Consider the following 14,994-nt stretch of genomic DNA (forward strand, 5'->3'; position numbering starts at 1 on the left):
TTCACTCTTCACGCACCACTTTCCTACATTTTAAACGTCACCGTTCAGTTGTTCAAAATTATTAAAGAAATTTGAGTTACCATCTATATTTATACTAAAAAAATTTCCCCTCTTTTATTAATTCATATTAAAAGTCAACGCAACGTTGACTTGATTTAAGTTTTGGTTGACTTTAGCTTAATTTGGCTAGGTTTGATCAATGCTATAAAAATTTATACTATAATCTTTGAAAGGAAAAAAAAAATATTAAAAGAAGGTTTTGTTTAAGGTTTATTTAACACTTTTACTCAAAATTTTGCTTCTCATAGATTTATTCAAGTAAGAAAATATTGTGTTATTGTATATTCTTTTTTCTCAGGTTCTTAATATTGTATTTTTTTTTATTATTATTATTATTAAGGTTTGGTGATTTTTGAAAGTTTTCACTAGTTATTTGGCAAATAATGGCAGAGCAGTGGAGGCCCCTTGGACAAAAATTCTGAATCCGTTACTGATTCCAATATTATAACTATAGAGAGGTTTTACTGTATAATTTGACGGCTGTGAAAATTAGAATAGAAATTAGCTTTTACATGGAAATTTGTGGGCACTGTGATTTGTGGAAAAATTAGCGAGAAATCAGCTTTTAATGCATTTCAAGTCCTCCACAACTACTTCAAACTTATCCTCAAATTAATAAAAAGGACCTATCTACCTACTTCCAAGATCCCATTTTCTTATTAAAGTCCAGTTCTGTTTGATAGAAGAGAGACTTATTGTTAAGATTATTGTTTGTTTGCAAACTCTTCTTCAATTATTACATATCCTTGTTGAATTTTGATTTCGATGCTTGACTTCTTTTGCAGAACGTCTTGGAAGGTTCAGAGGCTTGATTTATTTTGCAAAACGTTTTGGGAGGGAGAACTTTATAAACCCACCAGCTTAGCAAATCATATATCGGTGTTGAATTTTAGTTTAGATGCTCGACTTCTTTTACAAAACGTCATGGAAGGTTAAGAGGCTTGATTTATTTTGCAAAACGTCTTGGAAGGGTGAACTTTATGAACCCACTAGATTAGCAAAATTATTATTATATATCCTTGTCGGAGTGCATTACTTGGTGGAATTTTGGTTTAGATGCTTGACTTCTTTTTTGTAAGTGGGGCCAGACGTCTTGGAAGTGGTAAATTAGAGAGAAAGTGGTAAGAGAGATGGGGACAAATTCAAGTTGGGGCGTTGGAAATAATCATGTTGTTAATTGTTTCTTCTTTTTTGTCATTTACTATGGAATTTAAGTCAATTAGTTGATGGTTTGTAATCCTGGGTTTGGAAACAGTTGTTTCAAGTTTGGGATTCTAGTTTAGCTCCCACAAGCTGCCATGGTAACTTGTAGAGAGAAGCTGAGTCAACTGACTATAGCTTGATTGCTGGTCCAGGGAAACAAATGAGAACCACCCAACACCTCCTGAAGAGATAAGAGAAAATTCTTCTCAAGAAAACGTTAAATAAATTACAAGTCAATAGGCTTCTATCAACACAATAGGTTATGGTGACTACTAGTCACTCTACTTTTGTCTTTGTCTACATCTCATTATTTCATCGCCTAGGCGATGAATAAGACTTCCTATAACATCTCGTATTGCATGAGCCCAAAAAGTTAATTACTGACTTACCCTTTTTTTTTTTTTTTTTTCAATAACTGGAATAATCTAGAGTAATACGAAATCAAAACAGTAAAACACACACAAATCACAAATAGTAAAGAGAAATAACATATACATGCGATTTATCCTGGTTCATCCAATTAATAGACTATATCTAGTAAAGTCAATATTATTGTAATACTAACTCACCTCTCTCGTTACAATGGAAGTAATTTGCCCTATGATTTGCTATCACTCACATACAAGAGAAAAAGAAGTTTATATACAGTAGAACCCACCTTTATATAGTCATAAAAAAATTCTGGTCCCAATTAGGGCCAGTTATAAATAAGAATAAATTTCATATTATAATAAGTTATAATTTTTCTAGATCTCGTCTTAAAAAACTTACCTCTATATAGTAATAATTACATGTATATTGCAAAAAATATATATTATGTTACATCAAAGGTTTAAAATGAAATAAAATATTTATCTAAAGTTATTTGAAAATGATTTATACTATAGAGTTGTTACCATATCTTTTATCTTGTGGTTACATAATAAGTCGCCAACGTGGACACCTTCTTATTGAAGCCAAAATATTTCTAACTTCTCAAGTATGTTTAGAGATTCTTCACACGAAACTTATGATATTTTCGTACTATCATCCTCAGGATTATCGTCTTTCTCTTCTTGTCTAATTCTAGTAATTTTTTTCTTTAGTTAAAACATACATGACTTGTTACTTATTTAGATGATTGAGACACATTAATATTCATTTGATTAATGTAGTGAAGTTGTTCAATCTGATCACTTAATTCTTCAATAACTCCTTGATATCCATTTTCATACTATCCTAATGCTACTAAAATAATGAATTGAAATCTTAATACTACTAAAACATGAATGAAAATCATAATACTACTAAAACATTAATTATAAAATAAATAAAAAATTTGAATAAAAAAATAATTATCATAACTACAACTCTATTAATTTATAACCTCCTAATAATAATAAATTTAGTTGGTCCTAACATTATGACTATAGAGAAGTTTTACCGTATATGTTTTTCATCAATTTAATGTTATAGTTGAGAAACAGTTTCAAGTTCCCCTTAAGTAGTTTCAATCAGATAATGGAGGAGAATTCCAAGCCCTATTCCCTACTTTAAGCATTCTCCAGTTAGTACTCATACTTCAAGTCAGCATTCTCCTGTTTCAGAGCATAGTTCTCAACACACAATGACTGCCTCTTTTTTGTTCTAGTGATTCTTCAGGTAGTGGTTCTTTTACAGATCCTTCAAGTTTAATTTCTTCCGGTCACACACACCTGTATCAGTTGATAGCATTGTTACTATTCCTGAAGTTCCATTTCATCTTGAGCTAAATATGGCTCCACTCTAGGCTACTAGAGTACATTTAATGCAAACAAGATCTCTTATCAAGAAGGCTGCTTAACAAGCTCTCTCTACTGCTCTTTTAGCCTCAACAGTCATTAATCCTCAATTCACCTTCTTCTCTCTTTTCCTTCTCTCTCCTCTATTCTCTTCTTCTCTCTCGGGTTTCTTTCCCTTCTTCTTTCATTTTCAGTTTCTTATGGAGGGCAAGTGGGTAGCCCAGATTTTTAATTGCCCAAAATTGGAAGTTTAAACTTTATAATGATAAACAGTAGTCCACAGACACCGATTCTCATACCTATTGGAGTGGCCCAAGTTTATAGTTTAGCTATTTATCAAGTTTCATAATTAAGAATCCTTGGCCCATTACAATGCCGCCTTCATCTACTTGCTAAATCCTTTTCATCCATTGAAGTTTTACCAAGGTCGACATGTCATACTCTAATGGATAAACTCAGATTCTCACTACTCTATACATTGGACTGAGTTTGATATCTGAAACATTTATTCTTAGATACTGGAGTTTGGGATACAAATGTTCAAGATATATACGAGGCCACATTCAAATCCCATTTTCGCTACCTTTTTGACTATTTTAAAGAGGTATTTGATTAACAGAATTATCTTTTTAAGTATTACTACGCATTTTAATAATGTCAAAAGAACATAATGGATATAGAAAACTCACTTGAACAATCATATAGAATGTACATAATAAGATTCACATATGTAGTGTTTTATTAAATGGAAAATGTCGAGAATTTCCTTTCAATTCCCATCATGAAAATATCAATGTGTTATGCTTGCATCTTAAAAGGTTCTAGAACCAATTTAGTGTCCCCGGTAATGGAAATGTAATACATAAGGAAATCCTTGTGTTCAGAAGATCTGTAGAGTGGAGGATCAGCCAAAGCTTATGCAGGCTTTATAGCTCTATTGTCAGAAAGAGTTATGAAGAAATCTGCAGTTGTCCTGGCATCCTTAGAGTTCGTCAGAGCTCTATGTTCAGCACTCTTCAGTTTGTTGTTACTGATAATCTACAACCCAAAATTCATATACACCTTCTCACATTAATTCAACCAAGAAGTATTCAATGTCACAAGTAAACCTTTCTATGAAATTCTTCATTGAAAATCCAATTTTCTCCGCAACCAACCAGACAAATAAGTATAACACTATTATTCTTCTCCTAGTCGTTTCATCGAACAAGTGGTGTACGCCCGAGTTAAACACATAAAATATCGAAATAGTTATATTTGCGCAGGCTTAAAGAAAGGAAACACTAGCTTACATTTGTGAACTTTTCCCGCTTAAACTTTTCATCCCCAATCTCTTAACATCTGAATTCTCACTTTGACCGCCTGAAGAAAGTAATTTAATAGAAAATGTTTGAACACAAGTGAGATTTGAATGACCAGATCAGTTAAAACATGAAAATAGTAGCACTTACAAATCACACTCTATATATTACTGAAACAAGAATAATACATAAATTACTTACATTTGTGAACTTCAAAACACAGACTGGAATCGGACGCGAAGCTGGTGGAGAAGAGTGGACTGTGGAAGAAGATGATTGAATGAATGAAGCCGAGAAGGAGAAGTGGACTGGAATTGGACTAGTGCGTGAAGAAGATGAAGGCGCGTGCAATATCAAAGGAAATTGGGGAATTAGGTTGGGTTTATATAGGAATGCGTTTTTAGTAATTATCTTGAAAATTTTGGTAGTTTCTTTAGTTTATTATTTTTTTTAAACTAATTTTTTGGTTACCATTAATACATTTCAAATTTTGTAAATCATATTTAGCGGCTAATATTCAGTTGCCAAATTTTTTTGTTTATAACTAAATTTTAGTTGCCAAAATAATTTCTTTAGTTCATTATTTTTTGTAACTATTTTTTTAGTTACTATTAGGGTCTGCTTGAGAGTTTTTTGATAGCGGTTATGAGGATAAACCATCGTAGCGGTTATGAGGATAAGCCATCGTAGCGGTTTTGAGGGTAAACTACTGTAGCGGTTTTGAGGGGTTTTTAATAGCGGTTTTTAAAACACCCAACCTATGCTTGAGAGTTTATTTTCCAACAGTTCTAACAGTTTTTTTAAATGATAAATTTACATAAATGCCCCTAAAGTTAAAAAACTCTCTCTTTTGCTTAATTAACTTTGATAAATATAGATAATGCCTACATTATTTGTTTTACTCCAACTCCTCCATGAAGCTCTTAATTTTGCTTAATCAACACAGCAAACACTCTTTCTTTTGCTTAATTAATTTTTTTCTTACTTTTGACACATATATTTGTAGCTGTGTTTTTGGTTGTTGTTGTGTCAGCTCTCAACAACTACAGACAAGAAACTCAATTTGATAAGCTATCAAAAATAAGTAAAAATATCAAAGTTGAAGTTATTGTGCAGCAAAGGGATTCGTGTGCAACAGCAAGAGATTTGTGTGCTAGAGAGAAGTCAACAGCAGTAAAGAGATTTGTGTGCAACAAAGGGAGTGAAAAGGGGTTTTTTTTTTTTTAGATAAAATTTATAAACCAGCCAAAACACCTCGATTTGGGGTGTTTTATAGACCCCTAAAAAATACACTATACTAGTTTTGGAGGTTTTTAAACCAGTCAAAACTAGCCTATTAAAAATCTGGCAAGTGGGGGTTTTTAAACACCTCAAAACCAGTCCAATTAAAAATCCCCCAAAACTAGTGAAAAAAAAAAACTCCCAAGCAGACCCTTAGTATATTTCATTTTTTGTAAACCATATTTATCGGCTAAACTATTAGTTGCGAAAAAAATATATTTACAACTAATAGTTTAGTTGCGAAAATAATTTCTTTAGTTCATTATTTTTTGTATCTATTTTTTTAGTTACTATTAGTATATTTCATTTTTTTTTTATAAATTTAGCGGCTAACATTTTAGTTGCGAACAAATTTTATTTACAACTAAAATGTTGGTTGCCAAAATAATTTTTTAGTTGCTTCATATTTCATCTAATGGGAACATGCGGCGCTAAAAAGGGGTGGCTAAATTTACTTCTATTTGACAACTAAACACTTAAGTTGCCATTAAAATTAGTCATCAAAAAATAATTTTAGTCACAAAAAATAAATTTTGCTAACTTATTGTTTCATTTTACCGGGAAGGGAGGGTGCCAAAAAATAGCAGTTACTTTGGACGTCTAAATTCAATTTAGTTAAAGATGAGTTTCTGCAACTATTTTTAATTAGTTGCAAAATAATTAGGAGCTGAAAACACATTTTCTTGTAGTGTGTTCACCACAAATGCATTCGGAAGAGGCTCAACACCAATCCATTCCCCATCCTTGAAGACCTGAAGCCCACTAACATCCCCTTGAAGTAGGATTGTTATGAGATTAGGGTCACAATGTTTAGGAATTCCCAAGGTAAAGCTTGGATAATAATGACACTCCACTTAGTTCATCTCGGAAGTAACCAGTTTCTAGTCCCAGTCCTTCACTAATTAGCTCCAGGATCACTGAACCCAATTTCTTTACTCAGCAGGCATCTCAAAGAACTCCTTGAAGACACTCATGGCCTCATTTATTAGTTTCTCTGGAACTCCATGGTTTGTGATCTGGTTTCCAGAATGAAATAAATTTATTAAAAAAAATCATTCTTACAAAAAAAGCAAAATCACTTCGAGAAACTTGTGAGAGAAAGACGTGTGAACCTAGAAAAATTCGAACTCTTTGCTGGCCTTCAATATTTTCCGGATTGTCTCACTCCGATTATGACCAACTGCTTGACTTAAATCAATGGCATGTGTTATTGCAAAAAGGAACAATCGACTTTCCAAGTCTTGTTTCTGGTGGAAATATGTAATTCTCAGGCAAGGATTCATCTTTATGTAAATCTATGAAACATAATTGTTTATTATTAGTACAAATAATAAACATTGGATTTGGAATTGCTTGCAAACTGATAGGAATATAAATTGTTTATTCCTCTGCAATAGGCCATTCTTTTACTAAATTTTGCCGGGTAACCTAAAATTATTAATGTTTAATAGAGTTTACTTTGTAATTAGGAACATTGTCAATCACAATTTGCTACCATCACTATTGATTATTGTTGGGATAGTGCCTTGAATCAAATATTGCTTGGGAATGAGAGTTGCAAGGAGAATTCTGCCCTTTAAATAGACTAGCACATTGGACTTTTAAAGTATCTCAAAAAGTGTAAGATAAACACCAAAAAACTAGTCATTATGAGCTATTATTAAGGGCGTAACTGGGCTTTTTGGAATAGTGTAAGGAGTTTGTAATTTTCTCTTCTAAAAATTGCTTAGTTGTAAGCTTTTGCTTAGTGGGTTATTTGAGTGGATAATGGGCATAAGCCAAATTGATTGGGCCGAACTTCTTTAAAATTCTTGCGTTTCGGTTTTCTTTATTTTTAGTTGCTTGCCTTAATTTTGTGTTTGAGTTGTGAGAATATTTTTTCAACAAGTGATACCAGAGCCCACAGTTCGTGATTTGGGAGAAGGCAAGCTCGAGATGAGGTTGGATTTAAGAGTAGATCAACGATTGTCAAGCATCTCAAATTTTCTAAAGATATGTCTAAGTTTGAAGTTCGTAAAATTAATTTTATGGTATGGCAAAGTACAATACAAGACCTTTTGATACAACAAGGTCTTGATCAGGCATTAGAGAAGAGTAAGCTAGAGAAGATGTTTGTTAGAGAATGGAATAGAATTAAGAGGAGAGCTGTCAGTACAATTAGATTGGCTTTAGCTCCAAAGATAAAGTACAGCATGCTCACTGAGTCTACACCAAAGGGTCCGTGGGAAAAATTAGAGGGTATTTATGCGTCAAAATCATTGACTAATAGGTTGTCTTTGAAGATGGATCTGTACTCTCTGAAGATGGATGAAGGTACGAGTTTCCATGATCATTTAAATTAATTTAATATGCTAGTATCTCAAATGTTGGCTATTTCTAATGAGTTAAAGGATGAAGAAAAGGCATTGATATTGTTGTCATCTTTGCCTAAATATTATAGACCTTTAGTTCAAACTTTGTTGGTAGGCAAATCTACTTTAAAATTAGATGATGTGACTGCCTTATTGGGTGAGAATGAAAGGTCTATAGGATCAGAGAACTCATCACTTAGAGGAGATCTACTAGTTACAGATGGTTTTAATTGAGGGAGGACTCAAGAGAGGGATGATAAATCAAAAGTCAGAGATTACAGTAATAAGGAGTGTTATTATTGTGGAGAGAAGGGACATATCCAACCACGCTGCAAGAAATTAAGGGAGGATATGCTTGCTTTCAAGAAGGCTCAATAGATGAAGAATTCGAAGGATGATGCTTGGGTTACTGATAATGAAGGTGAATTTTTAGTAACATGTCAAGATGAATCTCAAACTTCGAAGGGTGGAAAAGGTTGGGTTATAGATTCTACTGCATCTATGCATGTTTGTAATGATAAAGATTATTTCGTTGAATTGAAAGAAGATTAAATTTATAGAAATATTGTTGTCGGAAATAACGAGAAAGTGAAGATTGAAGGTGTTGGTAGCGTTCATCTCAAGATTCACAATGGTGTTGTCAAGAAGCTTCGTCATGTGAGGTATGTACCAAGTTGTTGTCACAAGTTGATTTCTTTGGGTAGTTGGCTTCTCATGGATATACACCTACATTGGTTAAAGAGATGGATGCGAAGTGTATAAAGACGATGTTCTGATTGTGCAAGGCAAAAGGAATGAAAAACAACTATATTTGCTTGATGAAGGTGTATCTTAAGAAATCAAGAGATAAAGTTGTTCTAATTCTTGTTGTGAAAGAAAAGAAAGCTGTCAACCGAGTAAGATTTTCAGATGCTACTGTGATGTTTGGGGATTCAAGTCATGGGAGGAACTATTGCGATAGTGCCTTGAATCCCATATTGCTTGGGAATGAGAGTTGTAAGGGAGACTCTCCCTTTTAAATAGACTAGGACATTGGGCTTTTAAAATATCTCAAAAAGTGCAAGATAGACACCAAAAGAATAATCATTGTGAGCTGTTATTAAAGGTGTAATTAGGCTTTTTGGGATAGTGTAAGGAGTTTGCAATTTTTCTCGTCTAAAAATTGTATAGTTGTAAGTTTTCGCTTAGTGGATTATTTGAGTGGATTGTGGACGTAAGCAAGATTGATTAGGCCGAACCACTTTAAAATTATTGTGTTTTGGTTTTCTTTAGTTTTAGTTGCTTGCCTTAATTTTGCATTTAAGTTGTGAGAATCTTTTTCATCAATTATCTCTTTCCAAACAACAATTACCATATAAAATATAAATTCAATCTAACTTTTATATGATTAGGTTACCATAGACAGGGGTGGACACATCTCCTTGGAGGGTGGGCCTCACATTTAAAAAAAAAAAAAAAAAAATCTTTATATAGGCTTATAAAAAATTATATATATATAGAGCCTCTCTTTAGATTTAAAAAAAAAAAATAGGAAATATATATATATATATATATATACAGACGGATAAAAAACTTGTTATTAATATATATATTTCACACCTACGTCATATTGAATGTTTAAAACTCTCTCTACTATTTTCTACGTGCATCTGTATTTTATGATTTTATCCTTAAAATTCTTTATTCTCTCATTCTCTCTTTCACTTCCTCTATGTTATTCGTTCTTAAAACTTTTGAAGACTAAAATTGTTGAAGCTTTCACTCATCAAGGTGCCACAATTAGCATCGTTTTCTGTTTTCTCAGTTTTAGGTATGTGTATTGCTCATTTCATTTTAGTTTATTTTAGGGTTGAATCATGCATATTTTTCTGGAGAATTTTTATTCTAATTTGATGGAAAAATATATGGATCTTGTGAGTTTGTTTTGTGTTTTATGTTTAAGAATGTTCTCACTTTTCCAAATTAAACCTTAACTATATTTTATTGAAGTTTATTCTTCATCCTTCACCCACCACTTTCCTATATTTCAAACATCACCATTTAGCTGATTGAAATTATTAAAGAAGTTTGATCTATTATCTATGTTTATACTAAGAAAATTTCCCTTTTTTTATTAATTCATATTAAAAGTCAAGACAACATTGATTTAATTTAAGTTTTGATTGTCTTTAGCTTAGGCTAGGTCTAATCAAAATCATGAAAATTTATATTATAATATTTGAAAGCCAAAAAAAAAAAAAAAAAATTAAAAGACAAGAAAATAGAAAAAATAAGAAATTTATGTTTAACATTTTTGGTGGATTGTGATTGTTGTAAATTGTTTTAATTATATTGGATTTAAGTGGATCGTTAGATTCCCGTAGTCTTTTACTCTCTTTAATTGAAGAGGTTTTTCCACATAAAAATTTTCTTGTGTTTCCTCGTGAATTGAATATTATTTTCAACATAATTTGCTCAAGGTTTTGCTTCTCATAGATTTATTCAAATGGTAAAGTATTGTATTGTTGCATTATTTTCTTTCAGATTATTGATATTATATTTTTTTTTTTTGCTTAAGGTTTGGTGATTTTTTTTTTAATTTTCAGTAGTTGTTTGACAAACAATAGTGGAGTCACAGAGGCCCCCCGGACAAAAATCTTGGATCCGCCACTGGCCATAGACACCCTAGTTTCTTGGCTTCCATTAACTGAAAGGCTCTCTCACACCCTTAAAACATAAAACCTGACAGTTTCTACCACTAACTAGCTGAAATATCTTTAATGATGCCTCCATTGTCTATAATTACAGTTTCCCACTGGCTTCGAAACATAACAACATAAGTCCATTAAGCAGTTAACAGTTAAATAATGGCCTATTGGGCCTCATGAGAATTTTGATATTTGTCCACGCACTATTTCTAACATGAGACATTAATCCACAACTTTTAAAGCTATATTCAGTGCATTTGTCTTTTTCACAGCCCATCAATTGTTCCATGAGGACAAAGCAAAAATGATTTGTTTTGAGGAGTTTCTGGGAATCCACTTTCCAGGTGCTCCCTCCAATAAAGGAGAAGAAGAGAATATAGAACTTCATCCTGCATTTATGGAAAAATACTGGTAGCCTAAATTGAATTTACTTTAAATTTTCACTATGCTGCCCACTAAACCAAAAGTGGGGAGACACTACACGTTGAAGAGTTTTAAAGCAGCAGTCATGACCATGATCTACCGCATTTTTATAACATTAAGAACTACTTTTCGCTTTGGAGTCATTGATTCAAGGTGGAGAATCGTACTTTATTTAGTAAAAGAAAAATCTTCTTGGTAGGTTAATTTGTACTATGGATGAATAATAAAATATCAGGTGTCTGTCGACTCAACTCTCATGCTCCTTTCTCTCTTTCTCATAAGACAATCCATAACTTCTAAAGCTAAATTCTGGGCATTTCTCTTTCACAGTCCATTGATTGAACCACGTTACATAGGAGTAGGGAGTTTCTGGGAACCATTTCAATTTGCCCCCTGTATGCATATGCTTTTGTCAAAGAAAAACAACTGCAATATGCAGTTTAATTTAAGTTAAAAGTTTTTACTGTGCTTCCCACAAATCCAAAAGTGGGGAGACAGAGTTTCCAAGCTGCAATAGTCATGAGCATGATCGAATAAGATCTTTCTAACAACTTTTTTTCACAGCCATAATTATTGATTCAGGATGTAGATTAACGGTGAAAAACCTCTAGGGAGTTCTACTTTAGACCTTGGCCCTTGAGAAGGACATTCCATCAGTGTCCACATTAATATATTTAAATCACATGGTTGCAAACATCATAGTTTTGGCTGAAAGTTGGAAGATTTTTTTCATCTTTACAATTAAAAATTATTGTCATCCCATCTTCATACCACTAACGTCTAAAACTCCATCAAGCAATAATCATCTCATTGTTTATGTATAAGTATCAGTCTTGTGTAATTGTACATGTCGCCAAGCCCACACTAAAACCACGCAACATTCTAATCTCATGGAGAGAAACCTTTCCCTTTGCTTTGTCTTAGCTTTCTTACTTCCTTTTCAACTCATTCCTTTGTTAATGCGGAAGTAACCAACATTTCTACAGACAAACAAGCTCTTCTTGCTCTAAAAGCTCGTATAAGCCATGATCCTAGCAATATATTGGCCAATAATTGGTCCACAACTACCTCTGTTTGTAGTTGGACTGGCATCACTCGTGTGGGCCGTCGCCATAGAGTCACAGCTTTGTGTACATATAATTCCACCCTTTATATATGAAAGTATCACAGGTGAGTCCTTGGCCTATACACAAAACCTTGTCCTCTCATGGAGACAAATCATTCTCTTTGCATTTTATTCATGGCGGGCTTTGTTCAATTTCTTGTATTTTACTTTGTTAGTGCAAAACAAACCAACATTATCACAGACCAACAAGCTTTTCTTGCACTCAAAGCTCATATAACCCATGACCCTAGCAATTTATTGGCCACCAATTGGTCCACAACTACCTCTGTTTGTAACTGAATTGGCATCCGTTGCGGTGCCCGTCACCACAGAGTCACATTTCTTGATATTTCTTCCTTTAATCTTACAGGCATCATTCCTCCTCAACTCGGAAATCTTTCTTTCCTCACAATTCTAGGCTTCCAAAACAACAGCTTTTATGGCTCTCTCCCTGATGAGTTAGCTCAATTACGTCGTCTCAAATACCTTGATTTCAGTTACAATAACTTCAATTTACAGATCCCGTTATGGCTGGCCTCCTTAACCAAACTTCAATTTTTGGGTTTGAATGAAATCAAATTCTCAGGGACTATCCCTCAGTCCCTTGGCAACTTGTCTTCGTTACAACAACTTTATCTTGATTATAATCAGCTTTCAGGTTCCATTCCCACCTCCATCTTCAACATATCTTCACTGCAGTTACTTAGTTTTGTAGGTTTTTCAGGGTTCTAAAGCTAAGAGAAAGAAGGTTATTTGAGCATGAGAGAGAGCAAAAACAGAAGAGAAAGAACTGATACAAAACAGTCTACGTTTTTCATTCAAAACAGAGAAATATATGAACCTAATACATCACTGTTACAACTACTTTTCAGTATAAATAATCTTTAAATATACTACAATTTGAACCACTCTTAACAAACACAAAATTCACTGAGATTTTGTGGCTTAATCACCGGCTGTCTTCACCTAAAACATCATTCAAATAACTTCCAAAAAAGGATGGGAACTGCACATGACAGACAGCCCTTTTAATTCAAAAACCTGGCGCCAAACTTACAAACCAACCATGCAAAATGATTTCCAGCAAAATATCATTTACTTCAACACTCCTCCTTGATATTTTTGCTGGAAACTCCAAGTCTGAATCTTAATTCTTCAAACTTGGATCTGCCTAAGGGTTTGGTCATGCCATTATGTCAGCCACTTGCTCCTCTCCCCTGCATTGAATCAGATTTACTTCACCATCTTGCTCTGCCTCTCTCACTGCATGATATTTGATTTTGATATGCTTTGTGCGACCATGGAGTACTGGATTCTTGAACATAGCAATTGCTGATTGGTTGTCACAGTGCAGCACATTTCCTTGAGTCTGTTCCAACCTCAAGTCTTTCAAGATCTTTCTCAGCCAAACCAACTGGTTGACTGCAGCAGCAGCAGCAGCTACATATTCAGCTTCAGCAGTGGATTGTGCTACCACCTCTTGCTTTTTTGAATTCCAGCTTATGGCACCTGCATTCACCAAGAAAATATATCCAGAGGTGCTTTTCATGTCATCCAAGGAGCCACCCCAATCACTGTCAGTGAAACCATGCAAACTGAAATTTTCAGCTTCCTTAAACCATATTCCCTGGTCTGGACATCCTCTAATGTATCTGAGGACTCTTTTTGCTGCTTGCAAATGCAGCTCACTTGGTTCATTCATGAACCTAGAGAGTAAACTTGCTGCAAACATAATGTCTGGCCTTGTTGCAGTCAAGTACAACAAGCACCCAACTATGCTTCTGTACTTAGTTTCATCAACCTTAGCAGCACCATCATTTTTACACAACTTCACATTTTGCATCAGAGGTGTGTTGATAGGTTTGCAGTTCTCCATTGCAAATTTTTTGAGAAGTTCATTAGCATACCTCTCTTGGGAGATAAATATCCCATAAGGAGACTGCCATACTTCCATTCCCAAAAAGAAACTCATCTCCCCTAAATCAGTCATCTCAAATTCCTTGTGCAGCTCTTTCTTGAAATCCAGCAGCCTAGTAGAGTTAGTCCCTGTCACCAGAAGGTCATCAACATACAAGGATACAAATATCCTTTCATCATCAACCTCTCTAACATATAGGGTGTGCTAATTTGGACTTCTTTCAAACCCCAAACTCATCAAGAACTTATTAATTCTGCTATACCAGGCCCTAAGGGCCTGTTTTAATCCATAAAGAGCCTTCCTAAGGAGATACACTTTATCCTCTTGCCCTTCAACCGTATACCCTTTAGGTTGCTCCACAAAGATCTCTTCATTAAGCCACCCATTCAAGAAAGTAGATTTCACATCCATTTGGAAGACTTTCCACTTGAAATGGGTTGCAGTTGCAAGTAGAATTCTGATGGTGTCATGCCTTGCAACTGGTGCGAAAGTGTCAGTAAAGTCCACCTCAAACTGCTGTGCATAACCCTTCACTACAAGCCTTGCCTTGTGTCTGTTAACTGAACCATCAGGATTCAGTTTCTTCTTATAAATCCATTTCACCTTAATGATTTTTCTTCCGATAGGTCTGGTTACAAGTTCCCAGGTTGCATTCTTCTCTATCATGTCAATTTCTTCATCCATTGCTGTCCTCCACTTTTTAACTTGGGCTGCTTCAGCATAACATGATGGTTCCATCAAGGCCAAGTTGCATCTGTCATAAATTTCAGCCAAAGGTCTAGTTCCCCTGACTGGAGAATCAGCTTCAGAATCAGAACTGAAATCTGGAGCATCCTGAGTAGCTATCAAGTCTCCTCCTTGTTCTTGCATATTACTCCCTTCAATCTCATTTCTGTCCCAGTTCC

General features: G+C 34.1%; 1 pseudogene; it reads right to left on the reverse strand.

The window, feature by feature from the left end:
- Positions 1-3,819: 3,819 nt before the first annotated feature.
- Positions 3,820-7,103, reverse strand: LOC116112710 (annotated as a pseudogene).
- Between the last annotated feature and the right edge of the window lie 7,891 nt (positions 7,104-14,994).

This window comes from Pistacia vera, unplaced genomic scaffold (genome assembly GCF_008641045.1).
Source record: "Pistacia vera cultivar Batoury unplaced genomic scaffold, PisVer_v2 Contig666, whole genome shotgun sequence".
Lineage (NCBI taxonomy): Eukaryota > Viridiplantae > Streptophyta > Magnoliopsida > Sapindales > Anacardiaceae > Pistacia > Pistacia vera.